Below are 16,106 nucleotides of genomic sequence, written 5' to 3'. Positions count from 1 at the left end.
GCAGGGAGAACCCATGAGCTTTACTTTTTTTTGTTTACATTAATCCTCCCTTACTTGCAGCAAAGTGACTTCTTCCCAGGGCTTTAATTCCCAGGCACCCACATTTCTCTGTGCCCCACTTCATCCACATCATGCAGCTTGGCCACTCTGTGTGTACTGCTGCCAACTTGGAGCAAATGCAGGAGACAGTGAAGGTCGAAGGAAGATGGGGCTCTGGAAAGAAACCAGGCAGTGGCATCTGTCAGCTTGTAAGTGCTTCCCCTGTTCCTTACTGTCTCCTCCAGCCTCTTAGAGCTGCTGTGTGGGAGGAAAGAGCAGCACCAGCAGCTGGAGGAAAGTGGGAGGAGTGGGAGGAAGAAGAGGGAAGAGCACCTGGGGGCTGAGAGCCAGCCTCGCTGTCTGCTCCCTTTCACAGCCCCCTCCAGCTGTGTTTCTGTTCCTCACCTAGAGGAAATGTCAGAGGGGCTGAGGAGCAGGTAGTGGTGTGAGCAGTGGCTGTGGGGCAATGCCCACCGCCTCCCTCCCCCTTGCTGTGCTTCTGTCTTTCTCCATGCCGGGAAAAGTGCTGCCACTGAAGCACTCCAGCACCGTCACGCCTTATTCTCTCTACCTCCAAGTTATTGAATGGGCAGCTGAAGCAAAGATGAGAAGTGACCAAGGACAAAATTAGTATTGCCTCCTCTCTGGACGTTTTTGGACTTGGATGGATAGTCTGTCCTACCAGGAGCAGGTAAGATTGTCCTATCCCAGTACACCTCTCCTATCCCATCCCACAGACTGTCCCAGCATCTTCCCGGGGGGAGTCACTGTGATGTGAGGGTCTTGCAACTCTTTGCCAGTGTGGGCACACCAGGTTTGTCGAGCTGTGTGCCCTGTCACAGTCATGCTACCTGTTCTCCCCTCCTCTGCCACCGCAGTCTTGGTGGAGAATCACTTTTGCACGGCCCAGTTTTTGCCCTGCCTTCCTCTGTGTGCCAGCTTTGGCCCTGTGACTCCCTGGTAGTGCAGTTTTGTGCCTACACACCTGCAGCTGGAGCCTCCTAGGTACACCCAGAGCCCCCTTCCTGCCTTCCAAAGGGCCCCTCACTGTTATTCATGGCAGCCCTCTATCTGTCCCCTCTATTCCTTTCCCGGCCAGCTTTGCCAGTGCGACCAGTGCTGGCCATGGACGCTGAGGAACGCGCCGAGGCTGACGCTGATTCCTCAGTACCCCCAGCTTCGGGCTGAAATAACACCCTGGGCAGGAGTTCCTCATGCTGGAAGGGGATGTCCGCGCCGCAGATACACCGGTGTGCCCCGGTCCGGGGAGGTGGGGATGCGGCCCTTTGGCCGCCAGGGAAAACAGCCGCTCCCGCCGCAGCTGGGCGGCCCGGCGGCGGCGGGGGGAGCCGGGGGCGGCGCTGCCCCGCTCGGCCGGCAGGTGGCAGCCGCAGCCCGGCGTGAGGCGGCCGGGCCGGGCGGGGCAGCGCCGCCGCCGCCGCCGCGGGACCGGGACTCCCGTCGGGGCTCCCCCGCCGCGCTCTGCCCCCGCACGGAGCGCGGCTGCAGCCCGGTGGATCGCCCCCATGGACACCCGGCTGCTCCCCGGCCCACACCGCGGCCGAGAGGGCGCTGCCCTCGGAGAGCGGCGCCGGGCGGCCGGGAGCGCCGCCCGCTCCCCTCCGTGCCCGAGGTGCGGCCGCGAGGTTCCCGCCTCGGCCCGGGTTCTCCCCTTGTGGGGCGAACGGGGGGGCAGGGGCTGATGTGTTCTGGGCTTTTGGGGACGGGAGCCTCCATGGCAGCTCCGTGGAAGCGCCAGGTTTTGCGGGGGTGTTCCTGAGCCCCCCTGCTTGGGGCCGCCCGCACTGCGCCCCGCAGGCCGGCTGGAACCCCCGGGTCCGGGACAGCCCCGGCTGCGGGGAAACCTCCGCCCCGTCCCCGCCTCCCCGCCCGCCGAACGGCCCCGAGGGAGGCCCGGCTTCCCCGCGGGCACTGCAGTGCCCCGGCGGCGGGGGGAATCTTCCCTCCCGCCCACACGGCCGGAGACTCGGGGGATGCGGCGGCCGGGGGTGGAAAGGCGGAGGCGGCGCGGTGCTACCGGCGATCCCCTCCGGGGCAGGTGGAGTCCAGCACTGCACTTCTGAGGGGTTTACCCACTCCAGCTCTAAATTCTGCAAGGGGAGGGTTTGCCCATGGAAGGTTTCTCCGGGCGATCCTCCCAGCCTTCGGAATGCTCCTTTGTGCAGCCTCACGCCGATCCGCCCTTCGGGCTGCGGTGTGTGATTCCCTCGCCTTTCACTGTGGGTTGTTGTTTTGGCCAAAACTTCAGTCACAGCTGGGTTAATCTTTGTCTATTTCACGAAGCTCACGATTGTTGCTTTCCAGATGACCCTCCCCAGCTTTTTTTACCAGCTCGGTGCCTCACCTCTGCGTGCCCTCCAGCTTCTCAGAGCAGCCCGTCTCCCCAGAGCCCAGGGGACAGCCCATTGGCAGGGAGTTCCCTGCTCACCTTTTCTGCCTCTGGAGCGGGCAGAGACATTATCCAGCCCTGCATCTGCCCTAAAATGTCTCTAATTCAAAGCACCTCAGGCTCTGACAGTTTCAAACCTTTCGGGCTGGATTCATGCTCAGAGAATGACACCACTTTCTTCCAAACTGTTTTAAATTCAAAAAAAATCAAACAGGAGAGTCATGCTTCGAGCTGGACTTTATGCGGAACCTGGGAGTAAAACATCGGGTCTTTTCACCTGATGGCCACCAGTCCTACTGGGACAGGTAATAGCTGCCTTTTGGAGACCTAGAGGGGCAGAGCAAGAGAAGTGGTGCAAGCATCCCCACCCCAAGTCCCACCACCATTTGTTAGTCCTTGCTCAGCCCCCTGGCAGGAGATGACAAATGAACTGGGAACTTGCCCACGCAGGGCGTGGCACAGGCACTAAAGACTGAAGTACAGAAGCCACAGCCATGGTGGGGACTTGTCCTGCCCGTGTCTGTGATGTCCTTTAATATCTTAGGATACATAGGGGATTGCAGGCTACAGGATTCTCAGACTGCCCCCCATTTTCCAGCTTGAAATGCTGTTTAAAATGGATTTTTAAAAAAATCCAAACACTATTAAATGCAAAGAAATCATGAAAAACAACAAGGAACAAAAGCTCTCAATCCTAGCTGAGCACTGCACAGACAGGAACCTGCTCTGACGTACATGAGCACCCCATAGGGATTAACTCTCTCCTGCCCAACAAAGCCAGCCTTCTAGCTTCTACTTTGCAGCACATTTTGCGTGCTATAAATGTATTTAATCTAGCCAGATAGGGAGATTAAAATGTACAGGCTTAGTGCATTTTACAGTACTATCTGCAGTTGTCCCCACCCAAAAAAAACCCCTCACAATCCTGGTCCAGGAGTTTTCTGCCTATATGACAGATCAAAAATGTTTTTCCCTGTAAAGCAGAAACAAGAATCAGGCAGCAGAAGTCTAAAGAAAAACAACAAGGAGAAGCTCTTAGAGTAATTTTCCCCTTCACTTTCTTGTAGTCAATACGCAGAAGGGCATCTATTGCATGTTTAGTACCAGCCAGTTAGTATTTTCTTACCCTCACCCCTTAACTGAGGTTCCTAAAGCCCTTTGCAGCCACTGCTTCACTCAGTCTCAGGTACCCCCAGGAGACAGCTGGTGTCACTAACCTGTTTATAAAAAGAGGGGCAGTGAGCCACAATTGTCTGTGTAAAGTCTGCTAACAGACAATTCCTGGAACAAAAATTAGGAGGTGGGATTCTCAGTTCTGACTTTAACCTTCAAGGTAGGTTTCCTCCTTTTCCCAAACCTGCAGTGCCAAACCACTGCAGTATCAAACATGCAACAGCATCCTCCATCTTCTTATCATCTTTGGTACCACCTCAGAGTGGAGGGACATGTAGGCTGCAAGCCTCCACACCCTCACCTGCCTTTTGGGGAGACTGCCATTTAGAAAGCTGAACCAGGGGATTCATGCTTTTGGCTATTTGCATTATCCTTCATTTCTATTACGGAGCATCATTGCTGAGGAGGGAATTACACAGAAACCACTTGCTTTAGGTGCTGCATCTGTCCCATGTTTAAGCACCATGAGAAGGTTTGATGTTTTCCCCAATGTTTTCTCCCTGCATCTGTGGGTAATTCAAAATCCCACCATGAGACCACCTGTGCAGGGACACAGTGCTGAGGCTGTGGACCACAGAAGGTCTCAGCTGTGGCTACAGCAAGAACCAGCGTAGAGGAATTTTTCCATAGCCATGGCAATTGTAGCATGACATTGCCTAAATATTCTTGTCCTTCTCACCATGGTCCACAGATTTTGAGTTCTCTCATTTTTTTACTTTCAGGTCTGACAGTATCTTGGGGTACCTGTATGGGAGGTGTGTAGAGATTGTCTCTCTTTCACTGACAAGCCATTACTGTGGTACAGCACGGGACATGAGCAAGAGGCTCCATACCATCTGAGAAGATCCTGTGACAAGAGGCAAGATCCTTGGAGACAGGTATGTCATAACAGGTATGGTGTTTTCTCTGAGAAAGCCAAGTGTAAAATATTTGCTAGCTTACACTCTACTGCACTTTGAGAAAATCTGAAAAAAAAAATTCTACCTCAGAAGAAAGGGGGAAATGGGTTCTTTGGAAGAAAGGATTTATAGCAGGGAATTCCTCATGTCTGCACATATGTTCTAGAACTAGAAAATGTTCATGAGCTCTATTTCACTTACTTGAAATCTTTTCCCAAAACACTACATCTACTTTTCTTAATTCTGGGATGGTACCATTCTGAAATATATACTTTGAGTTCATCCTAAAATAAGATAAAACTATGCTGAGGATGCTTAGTTAGCATTGCAGAAGTGTGGTACAAGACATAACTTTTCATATATGATATGAAAAGTGTGATGGACCAATACTGAACTCAAAAGCATGCCAGCAAGTTTCTGGATGATGTTGCTAATCAGTGGTCCTGTGTTTCGTGTTCTTGTGCTCTCCACATATCCAGGCAGTGTAAAAGTCCTGGGGGAAGCACCATAGGTGCCAAACTGGACTTGTCCAAGCCTCTTGTCTTCCACTTGACTGTGCTGAAGGCCCTTGCCCTCTGCAAGAATCTGTCTAGGAGCAAGTGCAAAGTTTAAGTGAGATATCTCTGAGGGTATTGTGGCAGGAGATGGGTAAGAAAAGAGGAAGAAAGCATTTGCTGATAATCAGAATGTGAAAAATTTAATTTCAGTAATTTCAGGCTTGTGTTGCTCAAAAGTCAGCATTCATTGACATTTGAGAGGAAATGAGAACTTCTCAGTTAAGATCAGGCAGACATCAGTGTTGTTCAATGTTTCTTGAACACTACAGGGGGTGGTTTAAAATCCTTTAGTGCTCCTAATTTCTGTGTGCTGGGAATTCCTCCTAACGTCTATCTCTAGAAAGTCCAACAAAGATTTTCATACTGGTTTAAGTGTCCTGAATCTTGGCTTGAAACACAAAACCTTCCTCACCCATGGCTCTCCTGTCAGTGATGAGACAACAGGATCACAGATCCTCTTAAGCATCTTAAGTTAAAACCCCTTTCTTCCAGTGTTGCTCTTCTTGTCTCCATTTGCTAATTGTGAACATGGGAACTTGATAGCCAGAGACCTCATGCTAGAGCCTTACAGATCTCCAGATTACATGGCCATAATTAAATTGAGGAGAGCAGCGGGAAAGGAATTAATATCTTTTTTTAAAAAAAGAAAGAAAAAAAAGAAAGAAACAACAACCTAACCCCCAGAAATCAAATACATGGCAATGACTTTAAATGTGTAGTATATGGTCAGTGACATATGAGTCACTTGAGCCTATCTTTATAAGAGCAGCAAAATATGAATAAAACCCCCAGCTGGCATGGTGCCACTGTCCCTGTAGCTATATCAGAGTATAACAGCAGCCTGCATTGTCAGCTAGAGGCTTATTGTCATCAAGGCCAGTAGAAATCCTAGTCCTGGGGCTCAGCTAAAAGTCATCTTATACCTCAGCCTCCTATTGCAAGTCTTCCTTGGAGCTATCTTCCATAGCTGTATTTCTTTTTATACCCCCATTTCACTTTCATGATTCCAAGAGTTTCCAAAAGAAGGAGTTGAAGGTATGGTGTCTCTCCTCTCGTCGTTATATTGTTCACAAGACTCACAGCTCTGCATTGCAACCTACACTTGCTTAATGTTTCTGGACTAACACAGAAGCTGGTTGCTGCCTGCCAGGTTTGACAGTCCTGTCCACCTTATGTGATGTTACCATGGACCTTGGCCAGGTCCATCCAGGTTCTCCCTTTGGATGTATGAGTGTGGCCAGTGCTGAACCATTTCTCTTACTGTCTGCAGCACAAGGAGATTCTGTGAAAAGGAGATGTGTGTAAAGGATATTGGCCTTTAAAAATGTTGAACTGGCATCTGTCAGCAGTGACATTGGTTTCGGCTGACTCTGCTCCACCTAGATGGATAGATTAGATAAAGTAACCCAGGTGCCCTCCAGCTCTGCCACTCTGTGACAACACCCTGAGAGCAGTCTGTGCCACCATTAGCTTGATGAGCCATCACAACCAAAACATAAAGAGAAGACAAGAGCCCATTTTGGTTTGGAAAGAGGGCTTGTAGTAAATTAGTGTACTTCCAAACCTGTGATAGTGAAGATGCAGCCATAGTGCAACTGCAGAAGTTGGTAACCTGCCATAGTTTAAAACCAGGGTCCATCTCATCCTCTGTTGCCAAGGAGCAGACTAGAGGGGAGTTGGAAGATCAAGATGAGTTTTCCAGAAATGGCTGGTCTTCTATGCAACGTCACTCTTTACCAGCGTGCTGACATTGCCACCACATTGTGTTAAAAGGTCAAATCCATCCAGCACCCATGTTGTGTCCCCCAGTTCCCCCAGGGAGTCACACAACACACATAGTTAGCTATTTATGCTAGCTCACTCCTGCCTCCAGTCCCAGGTGAAGCAGCTATTTCCCTTGGAGAGGAAACCTAGAAGAGGAAAGAGTTTCCATGAGGTGCAAGACAACCAGTTGGCAACACAAGCCCGGTGACATTGCTGAGCAGCAATCCTTAGCCCCTAATCCCCCCAAAAAAGAAGGGATTTCTTCTTACTGGCTCTAAATGGGACTAACACATGAATTCCCAAATGAGTGAGGACGTTACACAACCATGAGGCAACTGATCTCATGTGCATATCGCTGAGGAGAGGAGCCCTCCCCCGCATCTTACCAGAGCAGACAGTGAGCGGGGTTTCCTTAATGGGAATCCCTCCACTGCTTCTCCCCCAAATCCCAAGCTCCTCTGTGTGGGGTGTTCTGCCTGTGCATCAGATGGGCGGAATGAGGCTGTCGACTTATTTTTCATTCAAAGGTTTAGCTGAAGATAGATTTGATCTCCACACATATATTTCAAGAGAAGTTTTTTCAGCAAGTGTAGTAGGCTTAGCTTGATATGCCCACCTCTATCCACCCTTCTCCCTCTGGAGAAAGGAGGCAGCTCAGTTTGTTGCCTTTCACTATATCTGTTTGTAAGAAAGTTGTGAGAGAAAAGCTCAAATATGTGGGCTGCACACTCCAAGATAAAAAATAACAAAGCCAAAAAACTACCATGATCCTCTTAAGCCATTTGACAACTTGAGGTTCACCTTGATGTTGGTGAAGGCCAGTTGGGGAAGGGCTTTGTCCTTTCCCAGCAGTATGGTGTGTGTGTGCAGGGCAGGTTAAAAAAGACTGGTTGGGAGCTCTCCTGCATTCCCAAATTTTTCAGCATCTTCCATCACCTAACTTCCATTTTTTTCTGAGTTTAGAAGCACTTACAAGTCACTGATTAATCTCACCCTGTGGCTACCCCAGCTACTCCTGCTCTATGCTGCTGGGTAAGGGAGCATGACTTACCCAGGTCAGGCCATGACAGAAGCAAGAGGAAGCCTGAGGAACATCTGGTCCAAATGATTTCCTACCTGTTAGGTCATATCTGTTATCTCTGCATGCAAGTTTGGGGAAAATTTGGTGCATGAAGGGGTTTTCCCAGGAGACTGGGAGTATATTTGCATGTGCAGAGCTGATAAATTAGGTAACTGCCATAGCTGGTGAAGACCAGCTCCATCCTAGGAGGCTATAGAGGAAGATGACCTTCCACATGTGACAGGGCTGGGGAGAGGGGCTGAGCCCTGACCAGGAGGTGGAGATAGGAGACAGGTCATGGCCCCCCAGGAATGGATTTCCCCAGTGTCACCAGGACAGCCCTTGGAGAGAAGAGCTAAAGCTCCCTGCTCTAGGTATCTGAAGAGTTATGCTGGAGCCTCCGCTGACCTCTCCTCCCCAGGAGTGAGGAAGCTTTGGACTAGGGCTGGCCCAGCTCAGCAGGAGGCAGGAGCAGGGAGCCCTGGGCAGCCCTACCAGCAGGAGCACCATGACCACAGGCATCTGCCACCCCAAGCCCCAGGCACCCACAGCCACAGCCAGACTGAGCACAGGAATGACTGCAACATGGAAGGGCCTTGGAGGCTGCTGGGGCTGCCTCCCCCCACGATGCTGGACACTAGATGGGGAGGGCAGCTCTGACTAGTACATGTCCCTCCATGGGAAAGTAATAGGAAGATTGCTGGGATTTCTGCTTTTGTAAATTATCCTGCCTGTGAAGTAGCTAAGCAGAAACACCTAGGAGAAAAAAAATGGAAGCATCTTCTTGATCATATGAAGAGTGTTGCCCCAAGACAGAAAAACTGTGTCCCAGCAATGCCACAGACTATCTCTACAGCCTTGGGTAAGTCACTCAACTTCTATTTACCCACCTATAAAGTAAGTGCAACTAGTTTTTTCCATTTGTCTTTATTATTTTCTTTTTCTTTTCTTTGTCTTTTCACATACTGAGGTCCTTGGGCAGCCTCTTAATACCCAGCATGTTTAGCTCCTTACATGTTATGCTGCAGATCTTATTTGGTTGTTTACTTCCTCCCATATCATAAATGAAAATTCACTATTCAGATATCCTTGTAGGAATACTGTGACTGGGAGAGGCTATTTTGAGAATGACAGGATGGAGGGGGAAAAAAACAGGATTTTGTTAAAATGCAGTCATTGCCCTTCCTAAGCAAGGCTGAGTTAGCATCCTAGAATTGGGCAATAAATGCTACTTTTTTTCTGTGTCCAGCCCTTCCTTCATCCATTCTGAGCTGAATCTTTCTGCTGCAGTGTATGTTCTGTCCTCAATTAAGAAAAAAAAAAAAAAAAAGGGGGGGGAGGGAAGGAAAAAACCCACAAAATAAAATAAACCCCTGATAATATAATTCTTCTTCCACTGAGTCTCTGCACCAGGGAACTGTGAACAGTCTCCCCGTGCAAACAGCCCCCGTGTAAAAATAGCAACACAACTGCAAACTTCAGGGTAATCACTGCTTGATTTCAAAATATTTGTTCTGCTCCTGCCCTGTCCTTTATCTCTCAGGCCTGTATATGTCACTAAAGCAACATTCGACAGCTCCTCACCAGGTCTGCCTCCTCCAATGTGCTCCATCATTATTAATGGAAACAATCTCCATTTCAGAGTATTTAAAAATATACCCTTTTCTAAATATAGGCAATCTGTGTGTGCTTAACTACTACAGGGCAGAATGAGAGGGACCAAAATATTGACATGCACTGGGTGTGTATAATTTGTTTTGATTCCTGCTCCCCCCCCAGCCCCCCAGTGCCGATCTGTATATTACCCACACACCTTGCAGGAAAATCTGACATTATTTAGCATGAGGAATGTAGCTGCTGCTTGGAGCCTGGAGTTTCCTTTGTTTATTTTTCCATCCTCTGTCCAAACGGTGTCAGTGAGAGCGGAGCTTACGGAGCTATTTATAGCCTCTCTCCACACCAGGCTGCACCTTGCCAGCAGCAGCAGCAGCCCCGGGGGGGACGGGACAGTGCATTCCACGGGGCAGGGCAGGGCACAGGGACCCGGGCAAGGAGAGGAGGGCAGGGGAAAGCCTGGAAGGCAACGAGGGGCAGGGAGCAGAGCAGAGGAGGCGTGCAGAGTGGGGGACCATGGCATGCAAGTGGAGAGGAGCTGGGTGGAGGTGGACAAGGAGAGCTGTCTCCAGTGCTTGACAGAAGCTGTTTTGGAAGAGATTTGAGGAGGGAGATGTCAGGTAGTTATTTCCTGGTTAGTATGGGGGCTTTGAATGAAATCATCTTGAGGCAACCTCTGCCTAGGGGAGTACTTGGGAGCTTGGAGTCAGAGTGAGACCTGCCTTTTTGGGGGGATGCAGAAGCATCCAATCTCACCCAGTGCAGAGGGAGAATCTAAAAGAAGAGGAGTTTTTCCCAATGGGAGGGGGGCAGCAAGTCCAGTGAGACTCATGAATGGGACTAGGAATTCAGGGCTTATGTGGCCTGTTGACTCAGGGGACTGGGTGCAGAGTGTGCTTCCCAACCCTTCACTGGCATCATCGCTTTTTTGGGGTGCCAAGCTCTGACCTTGGCTGGAGCAGACAGTCAGAACCATGGCATATGCGTGGCAATCCCCAAGAGGTTCTCAGTGCCTCCTGCCCAGCTCCCTCAGCTGTCACTGAGCCTTTGCTCCCCTTGCCATGCCTGGCCACTCTCCCTGGGGATCCTGCCTGCTTCCTGTGCCCCACCGGGGACATTTTCCCTTCCCTGTTCAAGAGTGGATTTGATTCATGCCTGGCTTTATATGCAGACGTGTGCTGGTGGCAGTTCCCTAAAAGGGGGTGAGGGCAATGTACCCACTGACGAGGCAGCTCTGGGGCTCCATTTGCAGCTGTGTTCTGTTGTTGTTAGCATTAATAATCTTGCCCTTGGTGCAGTCTGCAGGGCTTGAGGTGCTGACTAAGGAACAAAAATCCATGAAAGGTGGAGAGCAGGAAGGAGAGCCTGATTTGGGAGTGTGTGTGCGTTCATGCTGTCCCCTGAGTACATGTCCAGAGCCTAGGGCCACCCTATTTTTCTAATGGGGTGCAGGGAAATAGCTGCAGTTTCTGCCTGAGGTATTGCTTTAGCTGGCAGGGAGAGCTGGGCTGGCCAGATGGAGGGATGAGAGGGAGGCAGGGAGAGAGAGGCAGGCAGGGATGGGAGGAGGGAGAAGGGAGCTAGACACCTACGCAAACACAGAGTGAGAGGAGATCCTTGGATGCAAACACAGACACAGGCGTCCTCCTCCTCCTCACATGCCCCTGATTCATTTCCACATGCCATACACGTGACATGCTAATTCAGGGCTACTACAGAACTCCAGGGCGAGAGAGGAACAGGAGAGAGAAATAAAACCCAGTAAGGCACCAAACTGCAGATTTTTTAAGGGGATTCAGCGCAGCTTAGGCGCACCCCCGCCCCTTGCCGCCTCCGGGCGGGCAGAGCCCGGGTGGCCTCGCCGGCAGCCCGCACCCCCCGCCTCCTCATGCCCCCAGGCACCCCCACACCACCACCTTGCGGGAGTGGCTCCACGTGAGCCCCGCACACAGAGCCAGCACGGAGCCGGCACACGTCCCAGCCCTGGCCAGGACACACGCGGTTACATCAGCGGCACGCTCCCCTCCGCGCCCCTGCGGCACCGCCGCGCTGGGGCAGCTCAGCCCCTGCCCTCCTTCCCGGCGCTCAGGGCCTGCCGAGCTCGACTCTATTTTTAGGCACAGGCACGTAAGCCCTGCATGCTGGGGCGAATAACTCCCAACAACCCTGTTACAAACCCGAACATCCCCAAGGTAAATGTAGTTAGCTGGCTCAGGGGCAACATATGCTCCCCGCCGCAGCCCACTTCCCCACACCAGCCCCGGCGCTTCGTGCCCCTGCCCACCCCCATTCCCGAGCCACGGCAGGATGCCTGCCCTGCCTGCCTCAAACAGTCACATCCCCACTACGACAAGGAACTGAAAAGGAGAGAAGGTAAAATACAAAATACATCTGTAGCTGCAGTGGGCTCAGGTAACTCTGGCAATATAACTGCTCTGACCCTACAGGGTAATGGATAGGACAGTTTTATCCTCTGTACCTGTACCTTTGCCTGGTTTATGTGGTGCCTTCTTACCATCCACTCTTCCAACGCTGGGTCCAAAAGGAATGAACCACCTGGATTCATAATTTCTATCATGCAGAAATAACGTCAGTACAAAGAGCTCTGCAGCCCATCACCAGCCATCTTCCTCCCACTCCCTGTTTAAGGCTGCATCGATGCAAAGACCTGAAGAGCTTCACCCTCTCAGGCACCACCAGATGTGCCAGAGACATGGGCAGGGGAAAGCAGTTTTCCCCTTCAGAGCCTCCCCAGCATGGGTAGGCAAGGATTCTTAACCACCCCAGATGAGCCAAAGAGGGGTCAAAGTCCCTGGACCACATCAGAGCAAATGTGGTGAGCAAGAACAAGCACCCTCTGCAGTGCGCTTGGCAGTGGTGGTGACCACAGCAGCAGGAGGACTGGTTCTCTCCCCAGCAAACAACCAGTGATGGTGGGAGGTCCCAGGGCCCTTCGGAGTTAGCCCTGATCACCAGCAGCTCCCATTGTATCAGGTCAGTTTGATGGGGGCTCACTGGGCATGACACAACCAACTTAGGGGAATTGATGTCTTTGTAGCACGGAGAACCAAGGATATTTTGGGCTATATTGTATCCATAGTATGTCTTCGCTAACTGGACTAACCCTCCAGACATTTCTAAGAGGCGCTCCAAATCTAGTAAGCCTCTTTGCCCTCTCTTGGGTAGATTCTTGTGTGTTTTACCTTTGAAAAGCATATTGAAGAAATTTGGGATGCGGTCCTGGTAGTTTGCTCCTGTGAACAGGTGCAATGACAATTTTTTCACCAAGTGTTGAGTCCTCTTCTCATTTTGGGAGCCAAAGGAGCTGGCCCTTTGCCCCAAGAAAGAAAAGTTAGCAAGCTGCTTTCTTCTGCATTTCTGAGGAGGAAAGAGAGATCTAGTTTACTGGCTTAGCTCTCCCTACATGTGAATGGGCTTTATTTGCTAGACTGAATGTTTTGAACCAAGACCAAGGAAGGAGAATACACAACAATTTCAGGTTTAGCTGCCACTGCTTGTGTTAGAGACACGCTGCTCACTCAGGAGAAGAAACTTGTGTTGCAGAGTATGAGTGAAGAATGTGGAAAGCATTCAAGTGAAATATTCCACACAAGTATTTTAAACTGACAGTCACATGAACTAAAACATCCCACAAGCTATATGAGACTGTGTAAGGCTTACTGAAAAACAAGGCTTTCTGTCTAAGGCAGAGGAAACAAAGGTCATTCATAACACCCACTACTGTTTGTATTTTTCAATTTTATTATGTCCATTCTCAGAAGCCCTAATCATGATCAAGGTCTGTGTGCACAGATGTAAATATGAGATACCAACCCAAAAATGTTTTTAATGATGTAGACAGACAGTTACACTGAAAAGGGTTGCAAATATACACATGGACAAGTGTGTCTGTGTGGTTTATGTCTAGCATCCAGCCTCCTCCTCCATGGACACAACAGTGCTAGGTACTGCCCCCAAAATAACAAGGAAATCCTTGACCAGAGAATGTACAACTGTAAGTAAGGATCATACTGCCCTGAGTGCTTAGTTTGAGCCTAACATGCTGCTGCACACATGCCAGCATTGCAGTCCAGGAGTCCTGCCTCTCCCTGTCTCCAGTAACCATGAGACAGCACTCCCTCCCACATTTGCAGAAACAAAGATTTTATTTTTCGTAATTACATTAATACCTGTTCTTCCCTCATGCTAGCAATTTGGTTGATTTCTTGTTTATTGCTTTTCACCTTCCACCATTTATAATTCAGCCACATAGCCCCCAGGAGGTGGAGAACTAAATCCTCATTTTACAGAGACTTTCCCAGGAAAGGAGTGATATGATAGCTGGAATTGGATCTCTGGCATTCCTAGTTCCTAACCCAAGACACAATCCCAGAGACAGCAATCCCACAACCCATAATGCCAGGGCTCTTGCTGGCTTTTAGAGGTTTGTTCTGGCTTCATCTCCTTGGGTTTTGCCATGAATGGCAACTGCAGGATGTGACCCTAATTGTAAATGAGGCAGGTTATGCACTGTCAGTCTTGCTTCTTCTCCTCTGGTCTTTAATCCTGTATTTCCCAAATCAAAGTGTTGTACCAGGATCCTCTCAGGAGTCCCTCTGTGGATTAGGTCATGGGATTCATTTAAGTTCTCAGTAAAACTGGTTCTTGTGATTAAACTGCTACCATAGTCGACCCCAGAAAATCCTGTGTTAGGGACTGGAAGGGGTGAGGAGAGAAGAGGCTGTGAAGAATCAGCTCCACTCACGCTCTCTAGCGAGTGTCTGAGCCATATAGGTCAGGCAGAAGCCATTTGCTGTGCTGTACCTGCTCCACGGATGAGCAGGGGACTGCACTTTGCATATGTGTCAGCTGCCTTACTTTTCAATTTGGATCAATTAGCTAAACCTTTCTTAAAACCCTGTTGAAATAGATATCCCTCTATTGCTCAAGCTACTGCTTTTTTTTTTTTTTTTTTTTAATTCTTTTTATTTTCTGTCTTTCTTTGCCTGCTGTCGTTCCAGCTCATCCTTTAAACACCCCGGCCATCTCTTCGGGTGCCGTGGGCTATTTTTAACCTCTGTGCAGGTTCGAGCGAAGCCTCCCCGTGCCCGAGTCCCCCCGCCGGGGTGCGGGGGGGGCTGGCGGTGTGGAGCAGGGAGCGAAGTCAAGCCACAAGGGGGCATGTGCTCTTCTAATTCATAAAATGTGCCTTCATTGACAAAAAAAGCTGAACAATTGGTGAATGGTGTGTGCATAAGTTAATGCTGCTGGAGAACACACGGGTAGTGACGGGGCAGCTTTGGCCGGGGGGCTTGGCCAGGGAAACAGAGAGATGGGGAGAAGTGGTGGGGGTCTAAAGGGCATCTGGGGTCTCTCTGTGCCTCTCTCCTGATGAAGCAGGGAGCTCTGGTGAGGGGAGAGTCAGAGAGCCTAATTCTAATCCCAGATTCCACTGAAAATAATGACAACAGGAACTCTGAAGCCAGGAAGATCTTGGTTATAGTCACAGGCTCGAGCTGGTTCTGGGAATGCCTTGGTTTTTTTTAAGGTTTTGTAGCAAATGCTCTCAGCTGCCAAACATTTTGATTCCTTCACTAGGTGACAGTAGAGGAGACTAATGGCTAAGAAGAATATTTACAAGCAGAATATTTATTTCTAAGCAAACTTAACATCCACCTCCACCTCCTAGCCTGGTGTGGCTGAACCCATCCTCAACATGTAAGTTCCCCACCTTTTGCTGTCTCTTCCTGCCCTACAGCACTGTGTTGGGGATTGGGTGGTTTCACCAAAGGGCAAACAGTGTAGAAGGAAGAGAGAGGGACTGAGCTCTGAACAGAAAGCATGGGCCCCTGGGGATGCTTTAGCTCAGCCCTTCTATGATCTCAGGTGTGTGTGAGTACTCTAATGAATTAAAGCACTAGGAACTGCTAAAGACCACTGTAAAGTCTTGCTTTCAAACAAATTTCCCAATGAAAGGGATAAAAGAAGATATGAGATGAACAGAAGCTTTTCTGTCTGAGGACCTCACAATAAGTATTTGGTTTATTGGCTTTTTAGAGTCCTATATTCTCAATCCAAAATGGAGACAGATGTGCAGGGAGTCAGTTTATAAATTTCCAGGACATGAAGTTCAGCCAAGAATGAATTTGACAAAAGTGAATTCATCAGGATGGTCCTAAGTGATATCAGGATCGGGGAGACAACCCTCATTCTGCCTGCCTTGTGAGCCCGTGCCCTTCTTCTGCAACCCTTCCCTTCCAAGTGTCTGGGCAATGCTATCAGACCTTCACCTCCGTGGGCTGTGACCAGCTGGCACAGTCAAGGGCTCTTCCACCAGTCATTACGGACTGCACTGAAACAAGGGGCAGGGTTGCAGACAGTGAGTCTTCCCCTGCTCCCTGGATTATTTCCCGTTTCCCATTTCTTTATTTGATGGGGAGGGAGAGGGGGAAAGCCAGACAGTAAGGAGAAGTACCAGTGCTGTCCCTACAGCATGCAGAGGGGAGATACTGGATTACTCCCTAGTGACAACTGGTGTGTCAGAAGAAACGCCTCCCCAAGTAACAAGGCATGGGAGGACCAGGCCTACA

At 50.0% G+C, this 16,106-nt stretch overlaps 1 long non-coding RNA gene across 1 annotated transcript; it reads left to right on the top strand.

Moving 5' to 3' along the window:
• Nucleotides 1-358: 358 nt before the first annotated feature.
• On the top strand, nucleotides 359-15,236 carry LOC135303297 (uncharacterized). The gene is made up of 3 exons (XR_010364751.1): nucleotides 359-730; nucleotides 4,345-4,500; nucleotides 15,115-15,236. It is a non-coding gene; the product is annotated as an uncharacterized LOC135303297 (long non-coding RNA).
• The last annotated feature ends 870 nt before the right edge of the window (nucleotides 15,237-16,106 follow it).

Source organism: Passer domesticus, chromosome 6 (assembly GCF_036417665.1).
Source record: "Passer domesticus isolate bPasDom1 chromosome 6, bPasDom1.hap1, whole genome shotgun sequence".
Classification (NCBI taxonomy): Eukaryota; Metazoa; Chordata; class Aves; order Passeriformes; family Passeridae; genus Passer; species Passer domesticus.
The sequence above is the reverse complement of the archived record's forward strand: the minus strand, read 5'-3'. Positions and strand labels throughout refer to the sequence as shown.